We start from the raw sequence: 26,509 nt of genomic DNA on the forward strand, positions 1-26,509 counted from the left end.
TTCTCAATGTCCTTGATCACTGTCATACAGTGCTCATAGATTGACTATCCTTCATGTATCTTCAGATTGAATAGTCTTTTGGACACCTCGAATCATGCAGTACGACTCTGCTAATCATACTACTCTTGCAGGTGAGTGATTATAGCCCTGACAATGGGCATATGCTCGTGCTGACTTTGCAACTCATTTGACATAGAAGCCAGTATATAGCACTTAATCCGACTGTCTTCATCCATCCACTTCTCAAAAGCAATCCTTTGCTCAGCAGTAGGACGGTTTGGTAACATTATGGATTTTTGGTTGGGTACATGACCTAATTTTTCAGAGGTCAGGATAATCTTGAGATTTTTGAGTCAGTCTTTGTAATTGGTACTGGATAAACGATTAGTTTCAAGGATACGGACTAGAGGATTTGAGGCTGACATTATTTAACTACGAGAGTAGAGATTCAAGTTAAACTTTTATACTTAATATAGTATTTATTTTTAAGGACTTTAAGATGCAAACAATGACTCTCACTAATTTATCAGATCCCTCCACTCTTCGAAAAGAAAATGAAAACCTTAATGCGACAAAGGATTCCTAGTGGGTGCTGTGGTTCCACCGATGACATGCGCCTCACCTAACAATTATTGATAATATGCACATCGATGCGTAGGTAACTCTTTATCCAGATACTTTTCTAAGCATGTTGTAGCGACTTAGTCTCTAAATCATGTGGGCTCACCTAATAGTTATTGCATACACTTCTTAGTTAAGCGCGACCCACCGTTCACAAGCAAGTGTAAGGCCATCATTGGATCCTTCACCTAATAGTTATTGGGCCCAATCCCATCCTTTTCTTGGAGCAACTCTTTGCTAATAGAGTGGTTGCGTATTTTCGATGCAACTGAATCACTATGACCAGTCAAGAACAATCAATGTCGATAGCATGCCCGCATATTTACAATGATGGAAGACCTATAGACTTAATATTTATGAAGAGATTTAGGTTTAGATCTTATCTAATCAGTAATCATATGATTGATCTAATTGATATGGGCTAAATCAAATCACTAAGTAACCCAATTTAAGATCCAATCATCCAAATTGGCCAGGTAAGTGGAGATCAGTGGAGGTTCCCCCATTATTTTTCTTAGATACCAATAAATTGGCTAAGTAAATAAAACTAATTAAATAATCACATCTCATTAATTTATCTTAGACACCAATAGGTCAATTGGTCCAAACAGGTTAATTTTAACGAATCAGGCTCAAACAATCGAGCCAAATTAGATCTTTAGGTTAATCAATTCTACATATAAAACTCAAATGATTTGATCAACAATAATTGCATGATCATTTAACTTAATTGATCTAATCCTAATCAATACTTAACTTGGTTCGATCAATTACTTAATTGAATTAGACCTATATGACTCAAATCAAAAACTTTAGATGCAATCATATTACATGACCTAATTTTTAATGTTTTCATAACCAAAACCCTTATGCACAAACACAAATTTCAAATTCTAAAATCAAGATTTTAGATCTAAATTTTTTATATGAAAGTAAATTTTAAATCATGAAAATAATTTTTAGATACAAACATATATCGCATATATGCATGTAAATTCAAATCTAAATAAAATTCAGATCTACAACATGATATGATATATCTCATATACTAATTATGGATTATATCAAAAGTAAATTTATGATCTAAATATATAATTATATATCACATATATCCATCAAAATTCAGATCATATAAAATTTCAGATTTCATGCATGCATCTATGTATCATATAAACATGAACTAAAATTCTTTCTAGTCAAAATTCAGATCTATGCATACTTTCACATATCCAATATATATTCTAAAATAAATCTAAAAATAAATTTTAGATTCTAAAATTTATCTATACATCTTATGTATTAAGAAAAAATTAGATTTTGAAATTTTTTTCAAAATATGTATGACAATTTCAGCAATATGAAATTCATAGCTCTAATACCACTATTAGAATTTAAGATTCGGAGCATGCATGTATATTTCAAAATTTTATTTTTTAAACACCGTAGTGGAATGTAAGATTAAAATACTTTTAATCTAAGTCATATATGTATAAAAATATAAAACTACAAGGATCTAGTTCATATACTGAAATTAACATATGCTGAAATTCAGATTGTGATCAATTCATATATCTGTTTCGCAATTCTTTTCTTCAAATCTGGATCTGAAAGAAAAAAAAAAATTTTCTAGCCATACAAGTATTCGATCTCTATGGATATCCACTCGAGATTAGCCTGGAACAGCCCTCTAGAATTTGAATTTTTTTTTAAAAAAAATTCAGCCTACTGAATCTGAATGAAGTCTGGATCGCGATCAACATAATCTCTTTCCTTGATCTTCTTCTTCTTCTTTTCTCTAGCCTTTCTCCTTGCTTTGTGCTGCTCCTAAACACCAGCAAGCAGCAATGTCTAGACTCCCAACAATCCTTGATGTGGAGGACTTGGAACATCCCAAAGTGGAGGATGTTTGGATGTCCAAGGGAGAGGGAAAAGAAAGGGAGAGGAAGAGAGGACGTGGGGACTTCTTCTAGATATGAGAGATTACTGGTTTGGATGCTCTAAGGACTTTAGGAGAGGTCCCTTTAAATAGGCATAAAGATTGAATCCTATTTAATCTCATAATACAAGTCCTACTTGCATTGGATTTTCTATTAACTTAAGTTATCCAACTTACTTTAGGAGACCCTTTAGGCATCAACAATTGGAGCCCTTACATCCATAATTAGACACCTCAAAATATACCCAAAAGATGTCTTATAAGAGATCTAAAGGCCCTCCAATCAATGGACACGCCCAACTTGATCAAATCAAGGTGGCACCCAAGAATAATTATGAAAAAATTTAATTAGAGACTTACACCCTCAATTTATATGATCCATAACCTTAGACACTCAATAATTGGAGTCCAATGAATCTTAATCATTTAGATCATTAATAAGTAATTAAGTTTGGATCAAATAAGAAATCTCAACAGAAAGAAGAATTGGATCTAACCATGTGCTAGCAAGGTTATCATGAACCTAATCGGGTTTCTCTAAATCCAATTGACACTTCATAAGCTCAATTATTAATTTCAGACCTAATTTTTTTATTGTGAGATCCCATAGATTCAATTCTATCTAGTAGTGAGATATACAATGATCTCTATCAAAGTATCATTGAAACTTTTTTCAGTGGTTCAGAATAATTTCACTCTAACTCATCAAGGATTGTCGATCAAGAACAATCTTAGTGAGTTCTCACAATCTATCAGTGACACCTAGCAGTATGTAGTGGCAACCTAGTAGAACTAAAATGAATCTCTAGGTATAGTTAATGTATGATTCAGTCTCTCTATCGTGAGTCCCAACTTGATGGTAGATTATGGATAAATCATCAAATCTCAACATCAATCATATGATAGATTCGATTGGCTCAAGTCCAGTTGTGACTCTTATGAAAACTCTTTTCCATCAATCACACTACTATGGCTACAGATTCTTGTACTTAGTTTCTCAAATTTCATAAGACTACTCTTTTCTACCAAAATTGATAGATCCCATTTTGATGTGCACTCTATTCCTACAGTTGATCAACTATCACTATATTCACTATAAGGACTCATTGAGACTCATATTTATGTGTCAGTCAAACTCCAGCAGCTTCACTATAGGCAGTAGTACAATCTCAGATCAAAAGATCATTCACACAACTATAGCATCGAGATGATCACTGAAGATCGGATAGAAATTTAAGTGATCTCTCATATGGTCATGCTCAGTACTAGTTGTTCTCTAACAACTATCCGTACTCGTCACTCAGTGTCCCTATATTGTAGATCAGAGACTAATCTGTCTCAAAAGAAGTGATCTGTGTGTCAGTTTATCTGAATCATCATCATCCTCAAGATGACCTTATGATCGGGAGCATTTAGGAATTAAATACATATCTCTAATTCTCAACACCTTGAGAATATGTATCAAAACTAATTTCATGGACGATTCAAGGAAACAACACACTTGAATAAAAAATAAATTTATCTTTTTATTGATCCAATTAATGTATTAAGTATAAACTTATGTCCTTAATTTATTATAATGTGTCAGTCATATTAGCTTCTAAAACATACATCTAACACCCAGAACATCTTGGGAAACCCAGCTTGCAGCCTTATGCACCTAACTTTCTCTATGAGGGTTTGATTTATTTTCTCGACCATCCAATTTTATTGACGAATACTCCTTACTAAGAAGTACCTTTTGATGTTGCATTCCTCATAGAAAACCTAGAATTTCTTGCTGGTAAATTCTCCATCATTGTCTAACTGCGGGCACTTCACATTGCAACCCTGCTCTTTCTCCACTTTAGCTTTCAGACTTTAAATTTTGTAAAGACCTCTAATTTTTCCCTTAAGAAGTACACCTATACCTTTCTTAAGAGGTCATCTATCAGAGTTAGGAAGTATTTGGCCCCATTCCTAGCTGAAATTGGGGCCGATCCTGGCATATCAGTGTGAACTAGCTCCAAGGTACCTACACTATGGGCTATGCTGATGGCAAACTTCATCCTATACTATTTATTCATTTGGCATGGCTCACATATCTCTAAAATACTATTATCTAGATCTAAAATCATCCCACTTTTGCTCAGCACCTTCATATCTCAGTCTCCAATGTGTTCCAGATGGAAATGCCACAATCGATAAGCTTCTTGCTGAGCCTATGCAGTAGCTGCTGTCTCGGATCCTTCAATCACCATAAATCCCTCCATCTTATATAGGTTGTTCTCCAAACTTCTTTCTCTCATCACAACTATGGCTCCCTTGAAAATGTTGAGAACACTCATAGAATGACTACTGAAGTTGTAGCCATTCCACTCAAAGTAGCCCAGTGACACCAAATTCTTCTTCAACTCTAAGACGTGCTTTACACTGCTAAGGGTCCACACCATCCCATCGAACATCCTCACTTTGATGGTCCCAATATCAGCCATCCTACAAGGATGATCATCTCCAAGTGTCATGCTCCCCTCATTAGTTTTGGTGTATGTAACGAATCAAGACCGATTCGGTGTGTAGTGGTGAGAACAGGCTAAATCTAGGATCTAAATTTTTGTGCTACTCCTATGACCATCCGAGACCACTAAGAGGTCATACTCCATCTCGAGATCAGCCATGGCACTCAGCGAATTAGATCCACTTCTTTCTCCTTGCTTCTTCTTTCAAAGTGAACAATCCTGCTTAAAGTGCCCTGCTTCATAGCACTTGAAGCACCTTACTTCCTTCTTGCTTTTTCAAAACTTAGATCGTCCCTTTTGCTTGCTTCTATCCTTCCCTCTTCCAGACCTCTTCTCTATGGTCAAGCCCTCCTGGGGAGCTCTTTCCTTGGTCAATTTTTTTCTCTGTTCATTAAATCTAAGTACTGAGACAATATTTTCATAAAATAATATCTCATTTTCATAGAGCAGCATCGTCACCAATGGATCATAAGAAAAGAGCAACGAATATAGCAAAAGCAATGATTTATCCTCCTCATCCATCTTCACCCCAAAGTTCAATAAATTATTGCTTATTAGGTCAAACTTCTGGCTGTACACTATGATATGTCTCCACTTTCGTACATCCAAAAGCTATACAATCACTTCTTCAACATTAACTTGCTATACATGTTCTTCTCCATGTATATGGTGTGCAACTTCGACCATAACCCCTTAGATGTCCTCTCTTCTAAGATCAAATATAATATCGAGTCTGCCAAACACCTTTTAACGGCTGAACATGCCCTCTTCTCTAAGGACATCCATTGCCTATCTGTCATTCCATCAAGCCCTTCCTCCAATGCCAGATCCAACTCATGTTGGATCAATTGATCTTCCATCGTGACCTTCCATATAGAGAAGCTTTCTTTTTCATCAAACTTCTCAAAATCAATCTTGATGCTACTTCCCATGGCTGGATCCTAATCAAAATATAGCAATCCATAAGATGGATCCAAAAAAATACCTTCGAAGAGATGTGCTTGCAGAATTTTTGCTTGAAAATCTTTCTTGCTTCTAGCTTCTCCCTCCTTTCCATGCAAACCTTGACTTCTTCTTGACTCCTACCACATGTAGAGGTCCTCACCAAGTGTTCAAAATCTAGAACCAGCAAAAAGATGGTCCAAAGAAAGGGTAGATAAGGATTCCTAGTGGGACTAGGACTCCTATTGATTGCTACCTTGTGCTGCACCTAGTTCTTCAAGTACTCCACCTTTCCTCTTTCATGTCCAACCAAGCTCTGATATCAATTGTTAGGATCCTTCCTTAGAGCATGGAGACTTGAAACCAGCAACAAATCACCTTGAGAAAGGAGGCGGCAAAGGCTTGGAGGCTAAGGATGGGTAGCCAAGAAATCCCAGGCACTAGGGTTTCTTGCTTCCAAATTAGGCAAGTGAATAAGAGGAGGTGGCTAGGGTTTCTCCAGGAGAGATGGGCATCCACAAGAGAGGGAGAGAAAGAGTTAGGAGAAAAATGGTTCTATTCCTTTAATAAAAAATAATTACACCCACATATATATGTGTGTACAAATGACTCTCAAATTTCAGTACAACCTGAAATTTGACTCAATCCAAACAACTCTCATGGCTAACCCATATATGATTGCACTCATCCAAGTCCATATACATCCATGACTTGACATGCTCTCACTCTTCTTGGACCCAAATCTAGCCCAAAAGTGGATTAGCTTCTCAAGGCCTATGTCTCTTAGACCTCAAGACTGTGGAAGGCTGAATGCCTCCATCCTAGGGCCCAAATCAGTCCTAAAATCTCCATGAATACTTCATGAATCATAAATCTTAGTCTTTTCATTGGCCATCAGAGGCTTGAGAGCACCACACCTGAGCCTACAAATAAAAATAATAATAATTAATAAATAAATACTTTATTAGGCTACAAATCATATATATATATATATATATATATATATATATATATATAATATTAAAATAAAGGCTTCTGTATTGGTAAAGCCTCTATTTTACACATGTTGGCAAAATTGAGATGATTGCGGATGGGAGCGAGGTATAGAGCACGTTCGCACATAGGGTTTGGAGAGTTGGAGTACGTGGGTAGACTAAGAGGAGTCTGAATGTGTGTGAATTTAGGGAGGTGGGTTTCAGAGAAGCTTCTTGGTAGCATGGCTTCCTGTAGGCTAACTAGAGGACCTAATGTGACTAGAGTGGTTTTGGTGGCCTCACACCAATTTGTGGAGGATGTTAGAATGTAGGCTGGGATGGCACTTTATATTTTGTAGGAGGAATAAAATAAGGGAGAACTTAGATGTGCTCTAATCTAATTATATATATATATATATATATATATATATATATATATATAGACACACACGTGCGCGCGCGCGCACACACACATATATTAAAAAAGGGTTTCTACATTGAAAGAGCCTCCTTTTGACATGTGTATATCTCTCGACTTCCTTTTTGATGCAGATGCCAATGGCATAATGGAAAGTCTTGGTCTTGGACATCTCATGGGAGAAAAGTTCGAAGCTAAAGATGGTGACAAAGGGGGTTATCTGGCTATGGGACTTAGTGGAGCCTATGGCAATGGTGGTCTTGCCGATGGTAGGCTGGCCGATGTGAAGGATTGCATGGCCAGCAATCTTATCCTCGGATGCTAGGCTGGTTGGTGAGGAGAATGGTGCGGCCAGCAATCTCACCCTCATGGATGAGCTAGACGATGAGGCCAACTTCCTTGAGGGTAGATTGTTGGCCGACCAAGACAGAATATAATACATCAAACATAAAATGTCGAAGGCTTGATGGATAATGTATTACATCAAACAAAAAAAAAAGTATTGGCTAATACCCCACAAACAAAAGTATTAATTGAGGATGATATGATGGCACTTTAGTCATTTTATCTTTTCTATTAATACTATTAAATCAGAGACAGATGGCTGGGCCTCTTTATAATAATTTTAAAGTTTTAGGGTTAGTTTGCAACTTTTTAAACTTTTTAGGTCAAAATGTAAATAGAGGAACATTCAAGCAGTTTTGCTATAATTTTTTCTATTTTGTATTTTAATAACTATTTCATATTTATCTGGCTTTTTTTTTCGATCATAAAGTAGAGCTAAAACCAACGTCCCATTAAACACAACCAGCTAATGTGGAGTCATGCCATGCACAAGTCAACATTACTTGGGAACCTACAAATTACCTGTACTTTATCTATTAAAAGATAATGGCTAGAAGTATAGAGCCTACAAACTAATTCCTAACATTGAAAACATTTAGCATTATTAGATTACAAATTAATTCAATTCCAAACTCAAATCCTTCTCCCATAGGGAGTATTTAGTTGGGGGGAGTGGGGGTTTGGAATCGGAATCGGAATGAGTGACTCCCATTCCAATCGTTTGGTTGAGAGGAGTCCCATTCTGATTCCGATTCTATGGTGGAATGGAAATGGGTTAATCTATATAGAACTCAATCCCTACTGTCTTCTATGGATTCAATTTTTCATTCCAATTTTGATTTCAATTTCGATTTTGATCTCGGTCACGAACCAAATGCTTCAGAAGATTTGATCATTCTGATATCAAATCATTCCAATTTTCATTCCCATTTTGATTCCGGTTACGAACCAAACACCCCCGTAGAGTATTATGCCATGCTTGAGCTGTTCAACATGTTAAACCACACCTATTATAATAAATCATGGTCTCTAGCAGCATCTTGTATTTTTACTATTATAAATATCCAAGTTAGGACTTCCTAAACTACTATTGTCATTAAAAAAAAACATGTTCAACCATACATTTTATATTACATATGCTGGATGTTGGGCATCTAATTTAAATGGGAGTTACAAGTAATTTATGTTGCATACAGGCTAATTGGACCTACCAAAGATTTCAGGCATAACACACCTTCTAGAATTTTTTAGGAGGCATGCTCTTTTATCTTAGATTGTCTTATAAAGAGCATGTAGGTTCGATGAAGAATAGATAAGTTGAAACATATTCTTCGCAAGCCATTTTAGCATTCACTAACTGAAACACTGTAATAACTTCAATTATTAAACATCACATCATTCAGGCATATAATAATGTGTTGAGCATTTGAATATATAGTATCTTTTCGATTCCACTCAGGCTTCGAGACTCCGAGATGAAGCATTATTGTGTAGCGGGTTTGGGCCTCCAAGAGTTATACGGGGATCCTTCCTATTCCCCTCAAGCCTTCAACGCATGGAGGAGGAGGTGCTTGATTATGTAGCGGGTTTGGGCCTCCAGAAACTGTACGGAGGATTCTTTCAGTTCCACTCGATCCTTCAATGCTTAGAGGAGGAGGTGCTTTATTATGTATTGGGTTTGGGCCTCCAGGAACTGTACGGAGGATTTTTTGAGTTCCACTCAAGTATTCAATGTTTAGAGGAGGAGGTGCTTGATTATGTAATGGGTTTGGGCCTCTAGAAACTGTACGGAGGATCTTTTCAGTTCCACTCAAGTCTTCAATGTTTGGAGGAGCCTGATTATGTATTGGGTTTAGGCCTCCAAGGACTGCTTGGAGGATCCTTCCAGTTCCACTCAAGCCTCGAATGTTTGGAGGAGCATGATTATGGTGCGGGTCTGGACCTCTAGGAACTGTTGGGAGCTTTGGTCCACCGCTAAGGAGCCTGGAGTGCCCATCAGCTCTTGCTCCAAGACTATTATCAAGAGCCAATGCAAACATCAGCACAATACAAAGTGCTACTTTGGGCCCCATATCTCTAATCAACACTTTGTTCCTGTTGAGAGGAAGGGGTTTGAGTTCCCCTAATATATAAACTCCAGTTTGCTGTAGGGGAGGGGATGAAGCTGCCAACAAAATCTTTATGCCGATATACCGATATCATAATGATATTAATGCATTTCATTAGACACACATGATTAGTTAGCATTTCATCAGATATACATCACAGGTCTTGACATACAGATGATATATTTGATGAGGTTTCCTTTTCTATTCTGATAAAGATAAGGACCATTACGATTTGGTAATTGTGTGGCCAACCAAATCCACTTTAAATATTCTCTGAATATTACAAGATTCCATCACCAGGTTCGTGCAGCAAGGGGGGATGAAGCTGCCCATAAAATCCTCACGCTGATATGCAGATATTATAATGATCTTAATGCATTTCATTCCATACACAGGGTTAGTTGTGATATACATCGTGAGCTATCCTTATCTATTTTGATAAAGAAAATGACCATTTCAATTTAGTTATTTTGTGGCCAACAAAATCCACTTTGAACATGTTCTTAATATGGAAAGATGATTTGAAAAGAACGTTGATTCTGTCACTCGGTTTATGTGGTGAGAGATGTCATGGGTCGGAGTAGAGGACTAAATTAACAAAGTGTATAATATTATATTTTTTTAAAAAGTACTCAAAAAATTGATAAAGTGCCACACATCGTGTCCCCTACATTCTTTTAAAATGCTCACTTTTATAAAACTAGGGGATTTTAATGCTGGTTGAATCTTATCAGGATAAAAGCAAACACAAGGTTATAACCCCACATTTATTAACTGCAGGAATTTAGTATTTTCATCCAATATTATCTAATAAAAGCCAATTTAAAAACTTTTTTGTAAACTACCTATAAAGGGAACCCAACCATTGACCCCTCATTTGCATAAGAACTGGCCAACGGCCATGACAACATTCTGCTTTATTAAAATTTATTTGTTAAAGATATTAGATGATTATTCACCTTATATTAAAAAATATTATAATAATTTATATCTCAATAATTATTTCATATTTGTCTGACTATTTTTTCAACCATAAACTAGATCTGAAACCAACATCCCCTCGATCACAACCAGCTCATGTGGAGTAGTGTGGATCACAAGTTAGCATTGGTTAGGGACTCTAAAAATTATTGGTGTTTTATCTATCAAACAAGAATGGCTAGAATTGTAGAGCCTACAAACTAATCCTATCATTGAGAAAATATAATATTATTATGTTACTAATTAGTTGCATTCCACGCTCAAGTCCTTGTCCCATGCTCTAGTTAGAGTTTGGTGCAATGCATGTAGAGCATCACATTATAGTAAAGCCGTTCCACATGTTTAATATCACACCCCAAATCCCATATGCTGGTTGGCCACGTGACATGATCACATATCCCCTAAAGTATAATTCTAGAGTATATGCAAGACTTAATATATTTGAACTAAAATATTTAATATCGAGAGTTAAACAGCTAAGGCAAACCATATATATTACATTTTTATTGAAAATTTACAATGATCCCAAAAGTACATGGCTCAAATACATCGATATCAGATATAGACTTAACTACTATCTTTCACCAAAAGTTTTAACTCAGTCCGATCTAGCTAGGTATTCTACGGCTATAAAAAAAATATAAAAGTAACAGTATGAGCTAATAGCTCCGTAAGAATCTCCTAAGCACATACACAAGTAGAGCCATCAAAATGGACCATGGCCCATAGGCCGGCCCATTTAGACCCTTAAAATAGTAGGGCTGGGCTAGTATTTTGGCAGCCCATTTAGTAAAAGGGCTTTTTAACCCGACCCGTTAATGGCCCGAACCGTGAAGGGCTAGCCCGTCTAGCCCATGGACCGACCCATTTATTTAAAAAAAAAACTTTTTATTAAACCACCCATCTTTTTTTCTAATGTTCTAACTAAAAATTATCTAAAATATTCTAATTGAGAATATGGACTGAATTTCAATGGTTGGACTCAATGTTATTTGAACAATATTTGTTACTTATTGATTTCTTTAATTTTGTAGAGTTTAATTAATTTATGATATTTTTTCTTATAGAGAATGGATATTATGATATTATTACAAACTTTTTAGTGTTATTTCATATTTACTTTTGGTGTTTTAAAATTTGATGTAGGAATTGATTTTATTTATTTATTTGATGAAGTATTATGTTTGAGAGTTTTTTAATTTTTTAATTATTTTAATTTTTTGTGAGTTATAAGGGCTGACCTGTTTTGGCCCTTCACTTATGAGAGCTAGGACTGGACTACCTAATGATGGCCCATTTATCAAAAGAGCTTTTTTGGCTTGGCTCTAATGGGCCCAACTCGTGGAGGGCTGATCCTCTATGGACTGGGCCGGCCTATTTTGACGGCTCTATACACAAGTATAAAGAGATAGCAATTCTTTAGTAAACATACTCATTGAGAAATATTGGTTCAAATATCAATAGTTAACAAGTGAGTATTTATATGCCCATCTCAATAATAATACTAGGGCATTCATCAAATTTTAAAATATAACATTTCAAAGGTACACCATACTCCACTATCAACAACCTTGATATGCTTATTATATATAATTGGATCAGTAATTTTAATTCAACTCAAATTTCATTTTAATTGCTATTATTCTATTAACATCAATACCAAGTTATGATTCCCATTTATTATTTTGTTATGATATATGTAATGTGGATTGGATCCAAATTTTCGGTATTTGGACTGTTCATAGTCACGCTCCTGTCTATGACTACCATACTAGAATACCACATACCTATCTATTGTGAGGCTATACTAATAAGAATACCACGTATCTATCTGTAGCTAAGCTATACTGATAAGAATATTATGTATTTGCCCGCGGCTAGACTATACTAATAAAAATATTATATATCTGCCCATGGCTAGGTCATACTGATAAGAATACCACATATCTACCTGTGGTTAGAACATACTAATATCTTGACTAGTCCAGATGCTTTGATTTTAATTTATTATAATTTATTTCTTTTATTTTATTATCATTATCACTTTTTAAATTTTGACATTTACTATACTTATACAAATGGCATAATTTAGGATCATAAAGAATCAAAGATTGCCGTATATGCACATATGCAATGCCATAACTTCTAACATATGATAACAACCATTTATAAGTGATACAGATGGTTGTGATTAGAAATTCTTATCCCTGATAGCTGGAAAAATTCCCCTGATGTGCCAATCGAAACTGTCTTGCCCCTACAGTATCCAATTAATCCTAAATTAACATTCAATACTAGAAAAATTCAAAACTCACTCTCTTTTCTAACTTATATGATTATGACCTAATTCTCTTGATTTCTAAAGTCCAATCTATCATTCTACCCCATGATAATAATCATAATTTGCTTAAAAATGAATGGACTAGACTTTACCTCAATTAGTTGGACCAGAAGGGATTTCGCATTGATCTTTTCACACTTCAAGATGCTGTCTACCCATAAATAAATCTAAACTAAGTTAGAAACTAGGAAAGTAAATAAACCCAAAATTAATCTTTGATTAAGATTAATCATCAGCCCAACAAGGACATAAGGCTGGATTAAAGAAGAACATAAGATTGTAGAGAGTTTACGAGGAAGATAGAAAACAGCTTTGTCCATCTTTGAGGGAAAACAAATAGAAAACTAGGTTTACAGCAAAAGAGGGAAAAAAAGAGAGTTATTCCTCTCTTTGTGAAGAAAAGGATGCCCATATCATCCTCTATCTAGCTACAAAATATGAGGAGGTTTTAATCCTTCTTCCAAATAGAAAAACACAACAAGAAATAGGAAAGAAAATTAGTTTAGGGCTTACCTGAGTGGAGTAGGAAGAAGAGATGGGCTGGCGCCTAGCATGGAGGAAGAGGAGGAGGAGAAAAGAAGAAGAAGAAGAGAAGAAAAAGAAAGAAGAGAAGACGTGGATAAGAGAAAGCGTGGGAGGGGTAGCATGCGTAAGCGAGAGGGAGAATAAGGAAAAAAGAAAAGAAGAGAACTCACGGTGTGTATGGGAGAGAGATAAAGATGAAAGGAGTTGCGATGGGGGGTTTCTGTCATAGAAATAGGGACGCGATGGGGCTTCTATCACATGGAATAGAGGATAAATCCTCTATTCTTCTCCAATTGCATCACCGCCCTAATAGGCGGGCTAGCCATTATGTTGGCTGGATTGGCCTTTACATCCTCCCCCCTTAAATAAAATTTTATCTTCAAAATTTATATGCTTAAGTTCGTAAAAAGCTAAGGATATCTTTCTTTCATCTCGCTTTTTAGCTCCCAAGTCACTTTTTTTTCTGTATAATTACTCCATTGAATCTTGACATAAAGAATAATATGATGTCTCAAAATTTGTTCTTTCTTATCTACAATTTGAATTGGATACTCTTCATATATTAAATCCTCATGCAGCTGTAATGGCTCATACTCCACTACATGGCTAGGATCTGATATGTACTTCTTCAGCATTGATACATGAAATATATTATGCACCCAGAAAGAATAGGCGGAAGTCCTATTCTATATGCCACTTCTCCAACTCTATCCAAAATTTTGAAGGGATCCACATATCTCAAACTGAGCTTACCACAGATACCAAATTGCAACATACCTTTGGTTGGAGATACTTTTAAGAAGACATGGTCCCCAACTTAGAACTCTAACTTCCATCTTCTATTATTTGCATAACTCTTTTATCTATCTTGAGCTGTTCGCAACTTTTCCTCAATTAATTGAACTTTCTCTATGGTTTGCTGTATTAGTTCAGAACCCAATAACCTTCTTTCACCAACATTATCCCAACAAATAGGGGATTTATACTTTCTACCATATAATGCTTCAAAACGAGCCATTTGGATACTAGCATGATAGCTGTTATTATGTGCAAATTTCACTAAAAACAAGTGACTATCCCAAGCACCACGTAGTCTAGGACACAAGCTCTTAACACATCCTTTAAAATCTGAATGGTTCTTTTAGATAGTCCATCAGTTTGTGGATGAAAGGCTATGCTAAAATTTAATTTGGTGCCCATGGCTTTATGAAGATTTCTCCAAAATTGAGACAAACTTGCTATCTCTATCTGATACTATAGAAACTGAAACTCTATGTAATCTTACAATTTACTCAATATACAAACTTGCTAACTTCTCCAATGGCATCCCAACGTTAAAAGGAAAGAAGTGAGCTGACTTCATCAGTCGATCAATGATCACCCATACAGCATTGTTATCTTTAGGGGTTCTAGATAGACCCATCACAAAATCCATGGTTATATATTCTGATTTCCATTGAGGAATAGAAAGAAATTCTAAAGATCCTGCAAATCTCTGATGTTCAACCTTTACTTGCTAACATACTAAACATTGAGCTACATCCTGTGCAATGTCCTTCTTCATGTCATTCCACCAGAAATTTTCTTATAGATCCTGATATATTTTAGTACCTCTAGGATGCCTACTATAAGCAGAGCTATGGGTTTCTTCTAAAATTTTTTTATTTAGTTCTAAATTCTTGGGGACATAGAGTCTATTGCCAAACCTTAAGGAGCCATTTTTATGAACTTGAAAACCTACTTGAGCTCTAGATTCTATCAATATCTTGATTTTTTGGAGTCTAGATCTTCACTTTAAGAGGCTTTAATCCTTTCAATTAAAGCAGGTTGTACTACGAGATTGGCAATTTAAAAGCTAGCATCATACAAGCATACTTCAATATTCACCTTTCCAAATCTATCAAGATAGTCCTTTGTGAAGTAATTAAGGATGCTAATTCAGCTGATGATTTCCTACTGAAAGCATCCACGACCACATTTGCCTTCTCTGGATAATACTTGATAGTAAGATCATAATCTTTTAAGAACTCCAACTATCTTCTTTATCTCAAATTTAATTCTTTTTGGGTGAATATATACTTCAAACTCTTATGATCAATATAGACCTCATAAGGCTCTCCATATAAATAATATCTCCATATTTTTAGAATAAAAACTATAGCTGTTAATTCTAAATCATGAGCGGGATAATTTTACTCATAAGATTTTAACTATCTAGAGGCATAAGCTATTACCATCCCATTCTGCATTAAGACAGCCTAGGCCCTTCCGAGAGGTGTCGCTATAAATAGTGAAACCTCCCGTTTCACATGGAATAGTCAACACTGGAGCTGTCACCAATCTCTTCTTTAATTCTTGAAAGCTCTGCTCACACTCCTCTATCTATTCAAATTTCACTCATTTTTAAGTCATACTAGATAAAGGCATAGCAATGCGAGAGAATCCTTCAATAAATCTACGATAATAGCCAGCTAATTCCAAGAAACTGCATACCTCAGATACATTAGTAGGGCGACACTATGAAGCCAAAATTCACACTTCTGGAGATTTGCATGAAGTTTTTTTTCTCTAAGAGTTTGCTACACTGTCTTTAAATGTTCCTCATGCTTTTATGTACTCATTGAATAGATTAAGATATCATCAATAAATACCACCAAAAATTGATCTTAATAAGGTTTGAATATTTTATTCATGAGATCCATAAAGGTTGCAGGTGCATTAGCCAATCCAAAAAGCATGACTAAAAATTTATAATATCCATATCTTGTTCTAAAAGCTATCTTAGATACATCACTAGCCTTAATCTTTAGTTGGTGATAGCCAGAATGAAAGTCAATTTTTGAAAAGACTTGTGCTCCCTGTAACTGGTCAAATAGATCATTAATTCTCGACAAAGGATATTTATTCCTAATTGTTATCTTATTCAACTCCCGATAATCAATGCAAAGTCAGAAGCTTCCATCCTTCTTCTTCACAAATAGTACAGGAGCACCCCAAGGAGATACACTAGGTCGGATGAAGCCCTTATTCAATAATTCTTGTAATTGTTCCTTTAACTCTTTTAATTTAGTAGGAACCATTCTATAAGGAGTCTTAGATATAGGACCAATTTTTGAAATTAAATCAATAGAAAACATAATTTTCTGATCTAGACGTAACCCTTGAAGTTCCCCAGGAAAGACATCAAAAATTTTCTTTACAATTGAAATATCCTCTAGCTTCTATTCCTTTTGCCGAGTATCTCTTACTGCTGCTAGATGTCCTTCACATCCCTTCCTTGAAGCTTCCTAGCTTGAAGAGTGGAGACTAACTTTAATAGAAAAATTGACCCACTAACAAGGAAGCTAAATTCTGATTGATCTAAAATATAAAAATTTACTATTTTCTTAAAACAGTCGATAGTAGCATGATATGCCCAATCCATGCCTAGGATTATATCAAAATCCCTCATCTCCAACACTAGAAGGTCAACCATCATTTCTCTATCTCCAATATTAAGGGTGCAAGATTTGCAAATAGAATCCTCCACAATAATGTCGCCATTAAAAGTAGAGACTCTTAGGTCAAACTCAAGTGGCACGGGTAGAATTTTACTATTCCTCCAAATAAAATTAGTAGATATAAAAGAATATATAGCACCCTGATCAAATAGCACATGAGCATAATTAGATGACACCTTAATCATATCTATTACACATTCTCGAGTTTAGCTATCATTCTAACTAAACGAGTTTCTATATATGAGAACTACTTATTAAATATAAGAAAAGATATCACTAATAAATATCTGTTACCATAGAGTTGAAAGCATTAGCATATTGTTGAGTGAGTGCATAAACTCTTTCTTGGGTCCTCCGTCTTTGCTGTCATCCTCTTTACTATGGTTTTGAATGAGAGGCTTGATTAGATAGGGGTGCCTGCGTAGGTTGATACTCTGATCATACCATAAGCTCTCTTTTCTTAGGACATATATTTGCCTTATGGCCTGGATAGCCATAATTATAACATACCCCCGCACACCCGGTACAATCCAGTAGAAAGTGAGGCCTTCCATAGCTATGGCATTGAAGAACATTGGAGGGTTGCCTTCTATCTCTTGAAATTATAGAGACTAGCCTCTTGTCCCTTGATTCAACCATCCTACTACTTTGACTTTGAGGACCACTCGACCTAGTCCTCTTTCTTAACATTCTATCTCTTTCTACTTGAGTATCATTGAGTCCTTTCTCTATAACTAGTGCTTTGTTGAGTACCTCCTTGTATGCAGAGTGCTCAAAGTTGGATACCTGCTGCTTAATTTGGGTTCTAAGCCCAATCTCAAACTTTCAAGTTTGATCTTTTTCTTTTTCTACTAATCTTGAAGTATAATTAGCTAGCTCTTCAAATTTGGCTGCATGTTAAGCAACCGACATATTATCTTGTCTCAATTGACAAAACTCCTCATACTTTTGATACAAAATACTATGAAAAAGGTACTTTTCATAGAAGGCTTCTCTAAAGACTTCCCAAGTGATATGTGTAATATCTATATCCAATCTTTTCCTTTCTATCTTCCACCACCTATGAGCTTCTCCATGTAATATAAAAGAAGTATAACAGACCTTCTCCTCTTCGAAACATTTCAACACCTCAAAGATTTACTCTATCTCATCCAACCAGCTTTTAGCCCTTAAAGGGTCAGAGGCACGCTAAAAAGGTGGTGGGGCAAATTTCTTAAATTCCTCCAAGCCAATACAATGTTCTTGTTGAACTCCGACATTTCTTTGCTGCTGGGGAGGAGACTGTTGTTGTTGTTGTGGTTGCTACTGATGCCCTTGTTGTTGCATAAATTATTGCATCAACTGATTATGTTGTTCCATCATCTTTTCCATATCAGTTTGTGTAGTAGTTTACTATTGCACCACTCCTAAAAATGTTTGAATTAATTGGGAGGAGTGAACTTACTCTTCAAGGGCAATCCCAAATCTACCTTGCATTCTTGCCCCTCAAGAGCTCCGAGCAAGGTTGTCATTATCCCCATTTTGGTGTATATCGCTTGCCAGTGCAGAAAGAACACTAGTTTGCTATTCAGCAGGCATCCAAGCATTAAAACCATCAACAAAGTGTGTCAGCCTTCTCATGCATCCTCGTCCACTACCATAAACCATCTTAGCCTACACTCACCAATATTTGCATTCAAAATCATAACCAATCCTAGTTACTAGTAGTCAAAAAGAACACACGATTTGCAATTATATGCTACCTAATATACACACCCAACTAGAGGTTCATTTATCCACACTCATTAAAGCTCATTCTTAATAATCTTAAATCTAGGTTCTGATACCACCTCTATCATGCCCCAAACCCCACACTTGGGTTGGCCACATGACACGGCCGTATATCTTTTAAAGTATAATTCTAGAGTATATACAAGGCTTAATACATCTGAATCAAAATATTTAATACCGAGAGTTAAATAGATAAGGCAAACTATATGTATTACATTCTTACTAAAAATTTACAGTGATCCCAAAAGCACATGGCTCAAATACATCCGGTATCAGATACAGACTTAACTACTACTACCTTTCACCAAAAGTTTCAACTTAGTCCAATCTAGCTAGCTATTCTGTGGCTTTGAAAAAAATATAAAAATAATAGTATGAGCTAATAGCTCAATAAGGATCTCTTAAGCAAATACATAAGTATAAAGAGGTAGCAATTCTTCAGTAAACATACTCATTGAGAAACATTGGTTTAAATATCAATAATTAACAAGTGAGTATTTATATGCCCATCTCAGTAATAATACCAGGATATTCATCAAATTCAAAAATATAACATTTCAAATGTATACCATACTCTACCATCAGCAATCTTGATATGCTCGTCATATATAATTGAATCAGTAATTTTGATTCAACTCGAATTTTGTTTTAATTGCTATTATTTTATTAACATTAATACCAAGTTATGATTTCCATTTATTATTTTTTTATGATATGTGTAACATGGATCGGATCTGAATTTTTGGCATTTGGATTGTTCATAGTTATGCTCCTATCTGTGACTAGCCATACTAGAATACCACGTACCTATCCATAATGAGGCCATACTAATAAGAATACCATGTATCTGTCCATGGCTAGACTATAATGATAAGAATATCATGTATCTATCCATCGCTAGGCCATACTAATAAGAATACCATATATCTACTCACTGCTAGGGTATATTGATAAGAATACATGTATCTGCCTGTAACTAGGCCATTCTAATAAGAATATCATGTATCTATCCGTGGCTAGGTCATACTGATAAGAATACTACATATCTATCCGTGGCTCTGCCATACTGATGTCATCACTAATTCAGATGCTTCGATTTTAATTTATTATAATTTATTTTTTTATTTTATTATCATTCTCACTTCATAATTTTGACATTTGCTATACTTATACAAATGGCATAATTTAGGATCATAAAGAATCAAAGTCTACCGTATATGCACATATGCAATGCCATAACTTCTAATATATGATACCAACTATTTATAATTGATGCAGATGGTTGTGATTATAGATCCTTACCTCTGATAGCTAGCAAAATTTTCCTGATGTGCCAATCTGAACTGCCATGCACCTAAAGGATCCAATTAATCCTAAATTAACATTTAATACTAGAAAAATTCAGAACTCACTCTCTTTTCTAACTTATATAATTATGACCTAATTCCCTTGATCTCTAAAGTCCAAACTATCATTATACCCCATGATAATAATCATAATTTGCTTAAGAAATTAATGGACTAGACTGTATCTCAATTAGTTGGATCGAAAGGGATTTCATATTGATCTTTTCACACTTCAAGATGCTACCCATCTATAAATAAATCTGACCTAAGTTAAAAATTAGGGAAGTAAATAAACCCAAAATTAATCATTGATTAAGATTAATCATCAGCCCAACAAGGACATAAGGGTAGATTAAAGAAGAATATAAGGTTGTAGAGAGTTTACGAGGAAGATAGAAAAAGGCTTTGTCCATCCTTGAGGGAAAACAAATAGAAAACTAGGTTTATGGCCAAAAGAGAGAATAAAAGAGAGTTATTCCTCTCTTGGTGAAGAAAAGGATGGCCATATCATCTTCTATCTGGCTTCAACATATGAGGAGGTTTTAATCCTTCTTCCAAATAGAAAAATACCACAAGAAATAGGAAAGAAAATTAGTTTAGGGCTTACCTGAGTTGAGTAGGAAGAAGAGATGGGCTGGCACTTTGCATGGAGGAAGAGGAGGAGAAGAAAAGAAGAAGAAAGAAGAGAAGATGTGGATAAGAGAGAGCATGGGAGAGGGGTAGCATGTGTAAGTGAGAGGGAGAACAAAGAAAAAAGAAAAGAATTCATGATGTGCATGGGAGAGAGATAGAGATGAAAGAAGGGGCAATGGGGGGTTTCTGTCACAGAAACAGGGACACGCAATGCGGCTTCTATCGCATGGAATAGAGGATTCCACCTTAATAGGCGGGCCAGCCATATGGGTTCGCTAGGCCAACCCCACTGCCGGCCCTGGGGCGGGTCAAAGCGGGCGACCGCCCCAGGCCCCTTTTTTTTTTTGTCAGGTGCCTGTCTGTACCAGCCGGGGTACCATACCTGATGCTAACCGAGGCTGGTGGTGATCTCTTGTTAGTTTCCCAAGATCCTCTATCAGGAAGAATCTCAGTGAAAGCTTGCCCGCTGGACCTAAAAAGAAGAGGTTGGGTGCGATTAACAAGTTTAGGCGGGCGTGCATTGTTCTTAAGCTACAATCGGTGCGAGGTGGCAGAGAATCCAGTAGAATGGGAAGGTGAGGACTACATATACATGGTTTCTGGAAATACAGTGGTGAGGCCCTGGGTACAGACAGGCCCCAAGCCTAAAAAATATCTGGACCGGCCCTGGCCAGCCCTTACATTTAACCACACTTATTATAAGAAATTCTAGCATCGGGCAGCATCATGTTCCTTCACCATAATTTATCTTTGAGTTAGGTCTTCCCCAACTCTTATCATCATTATAAGAAAACATATTTTTTTTGGCACAAAAAAAGGAAGATATGTTTACCACATCTCTTACACTACTTATGGGAGATATATGTCAACAGACAAAATCTGCTACTTATTTTGGAATTAGGGGGGGTAAAATATCAACCAATAAGTCAAGCAAATCTACTTTGGCACAGGCCAGCAGTGAACCAACACACGAGAACCATGTTTTCACAATGAAAAAGTAACCTTCACTAGTCAATGTGCATATCTTGGATGTCTCACATCTATGTTAAATAGGAAATATTGGTGATTTATGTTACATATAGGCTCATTAGACCTACCAAAGATTATAGACATCACAGCTTGTAGATTTTTTGATCAGTTTACTCATTTTCTTAGATTGTCTTATTAAGAGTGTGCAGACAGGAAGGAAGGATAGAGATGTTGATATATATTCTTCATAAGCCATTTTAGCATTCACTAACTAAAAGGTTGTAACAACTTATTGGATTAGAACTTAGTCCCCTTCCCCAATCAAATCTTTGTCTTGTGTGGAAGTTGGGACTTGGTGTGATGCATATGGAGTGTCATAGAATGATTGAGCCATTCAACATGTGTAACCCATTGGGTTGGTTTTGAATCAATTTAAACCTGCTTTGGTCTTATTCTAGTGAATTGACAACTAACCAAGGCTAAAACTGGGTCAGATATAGATCAGATACTAGTATATCCATATCCATATTTCTTTTACTTGGTGAATATAAATACAAATATGGATATTATTCAGATGCAAAAATTTTTATCCATATTTGTTTTAAATAGATATGGATATAATTTAGATATTGGAAGTATGAATGTAATTATGGATATAAGTTGGATAGTTAAATTTTATGACTACATAATCAAAGATATTACTAAATAGATGATAAATCAGATTAATATCATATCTATATGGTTGTATATTTTTTAAAAAAATTAATAAGTACTATATAAAATTATATAGGATTACAGGTAAATTCAGATATTTAGATATAGATCGGATAGTTGTCTATGCATATCCATATCCATCTTTTTTTGATAGATATAGATATGAATATAGATATTAGTTAGATCCTCAAAATTTTTATCCATATCTGAATTAATTCTGATATGAAAACAGATCTGGACGGATATTATCCATATCACTTTCACATCTAGATCTATCAATTTTGATAACTTCAATTTGGCATAGAACAATAGTGAACCTACATACACATACATGTGATAATCACTTACATGCAATGGAAGATTAATGTGTGATTTATGTCGCATAAGGGATAATTTGACCTATGGAAGACTGCAGAAGTAGCACTCCTAGTGAGGTTCTCAACTACTATACTTTTTTTCCCTAGTTTGTCTTGTTAAGAGTGTGTACATAGGGAGGAAGAGCAGAGAGGTTGGACTATATCCTTTATAAGATTTTTTTGCATTCATCAACTAGTAGTTCGTAACAACTTTATTCTTAAGTTGTCTTGCATTAGAACATTCTAATTGTTAGACCTGTCAATGGGTCGGGTTCGGGTTGGAACCTGGATATCCAGATCCGAACCTGATCTTAGTTACTGGTACTGGATCCAAACCTGAATACCTGATGGATCTAGTCTTGAAGTATCACATCCGGACCCTAATGGGTCTTAGGTATCCGGATCCAGTTTCGGGACCTAAAACTCATATTTAAAGTCTCAAAAAAAAATCTAAAAATTATACAATAACCTAGGAAAACACCTAAAAATTATATAATCATATGATCATACAAATAAAAATATAAAAGTTATTCAAATTCAATAAGTAAAACTCCAATAAAAGCATCCAAAAATATAACAACATACAATTATAATATATATATATATATATATATATATATATATATATATATATATATATATATATATATATATTATTTGAGTCCCGAGTCTATCGAGTCTGGGTATTAAATATCCAGACCCTATCCGCTTATATGATGGTTTATTGGATCTGGATCCGGATCCAAATAAATGGGTCCAATACTAATACCAGACCCGGATTCATCGGGTAAATACCCGTGGGTCTCGGGTCTAGACCCGGTCCATTGACAGCTCTACTATATAGTTGTCTTGCATTAGAACATTCTAGCATGTAAATGGTATTCTTGCATGGTAACAACTTTATTCTTGAGTTATCCTTTCAATTCCAATCAAGCGTTCAATTTCTGGAGGAGGATGACCATGATGTACTGAGTTTTGGCCTTGAGGAAATACATACGGCATCCTTTTTATTCTACTTAAACTTTCAATGCTCGGAGGAGGATGACCATGATCGATGTTGCAAGTTTAGACCTCCAGGAACTATATGGAGAATCCTTTCAATTCCACCTAAGTCTTCAGCTTTTGGAGAAGGATGACCATTGTATATTGGTATTGGACCTTCAAGAACCGTACGGAGGATCCTTTCAGTTTCCCTTGAGGCTTCAACTTTTGGAGAAGAATGACCCTGATGTATTGGATTTGGGTCCCTAGGAACTATTGGTAGGATTCCTCCAACTACACTTGAGCCTTCAAAAAGTAGATGCTGGTTCTTGTCATCTTTGTTTGTAGTTACAGTTGATGATCCAGCTTGATGTGGGCCTCTAGAGAGGAGATGAGCGTATCCTTCAACCCTTGCTCCAAGAACTATATCTAGATCCAATGCCAACACCACTAGTGCAACACAAAGAGCTATCTTCAGCTCCACATCTCTAGATAATGCTTTGTTGCTATGAGAAGAGAGGGTTGCGAGTTCTACCAGCATATAGACTCCAATTTGGGGGGTAGTTTGTCAAATATGCATAAATGTTTATCCTTATCTATCTTGATAAAGAAAATGACATTACAATTTAGTTATAGCAACCAACAAAATCCAATATCAAAGATTTTCTCGATACAGCAAGAATTAATTGAAAGGAAAATTCATTCCTCTACTAGGTTTGTTTGCTACTTCATAATTAAATCCTATCGACAAAATATTTTATGTCTAGCATTTTCTTTTCATGGCCATTTTATTTTTAATCCCTAGCTTATCCATAAATGTGTACAGAACAAGTATAATTGTGTATAAAAGTGAGTATGTCATTTTCTTCAAAAAAAAAAAAGAAAGAAAAACCTTGTCCAAAGATTATTCGAGAAGGCCAAGTGGCCAACTCTATATTGTCATGGAGTTTGTTATTAAATGAAACTTACCCAAGGACTATTACAAAAGTGATGTTCAAACCAAAGGTTCGAAATAAATATGCCCTGAATTAAGGATTCTATAATAGTGAGATGTGAAATCCTTGCTCATTGAATGAAGTAGAAGAAATATTCCACTTGAGATGATGGTGTATTTTTTGGCTTTTATATGAGTCATTCCCATTTTTATCAAAATGGGAATGGACATCAAAGGGGAACTTTTTTTCGATAAACAAGGATCAGATCTTACAATTTGTCATTATTAGCATTAGACAATCCATCAGATGTATAAAAATATTACCAAAGTAAAAGAAGTCACCAATGCATTTTATTGGTTAAATAGAATTTTTAGTTCTTATACATTGTAGACCAATTGGAAGATTTTCATGTTGAAGGGGGCACTTGGACACTAAAATAGTATAACTTTTGAAGTTGGTCTGATAGCAAACATGGCAAGATTTATAAGTAAAGAATGATGAATCCAATCAAATATAGTTTAGCTTTGAGTTATCTTTGATGATATTTTATTTCCATGCATTTTATCATAACTTACATGTATTTTAACTTAGGTTGTCTTCATTTCTCCTACATCCTTTTAACATATATGTTACTCTAAGAATTGATTTTGATGATCACAAATCATTTGAGGGGACTACTAATAAGTTTCTTATCTTTGGAGAATATTTTTGTGATGTTTTAGGTAGTCCAAAAGATTGGATCTGAAAAGCCTCATCAAGTATGTTAAAGTTGAAGTTTTTGCAATTTAGAGAAGTTTTCAAAGTCTCTTAAGGGTGTCGAATTAATTTGAATCTATTTGAGAGTATTTGAAAATATTCTGATAAGTTTTAGACCTTAAATATATAAAAAAATCGATTGATACAAAATGAGGTGACCCATCTTGGTCATCTCCTTTCATTGGGTAGCCGGCACATATTGTTTTGACTCATGGCACGCAGTGGGATGATCCATATGGGATGACCTATGTAGTAGGACGATCCATGTGGGATAACCTCTGAGACCCTGAGACCAAAATAGAAAGCTAAATTTTTTGTCTGGTCAATTGGGATATCCCATTGCCAGTGGGGCACCCCATGAGATGTCCCATTCCGGACGAGCTTCGTAATGACTAGTTTTCAATCTATTTTTAGTATATTTAATGCACATTATACACTCTCCAACGGCTCTTAACCGATACTAAAATATTCTTAAGTGTAAATAATGATTATAAATGCTCTCTTAAAATAAAAAATCACAAGTTTGCAAGCATTCAAAGCTCACATCTGTGAAAGTTCAAAAATCTCCAAAAAAAGAGGAAAGAATCATTCAATCAGCTCACCAACCACTCTCCAGCTGTATTCAAGTGTGCAAATCCATTGAGGGTATTTATCAAAAGCTTCTTCTCTTTAAGTATTATATTTTTATTACATTTATTGTGCTCATTTAAGGAGTTATTGTGCTGAAATTTTTATACACTATTTTTCTTCCTATTATATTTTGGATTTTGAGTTTTGGGAGGTTTCAAAACTCAGATAGGTTGATCCGATCTGAAATTGAAGTATTGTGGATTAACTTGTACCTGAGAAATAAGTATTCT

This window comes from Elaeis guineensis, chromosome 9, assembly GCF_000442705.2.
Source record: "Elaeis guineensis isolate ETL-2024a chromosome 9, EG11, whole genome shotgun sequence".
Taxonomy (NCBI): domain Eukaryota; kingdom Viridiplantae; phylum Streptophyta; class Magnoliopsida; order Arecales; family Arecaceae; genus Elaeis; species Elaeis guineensis.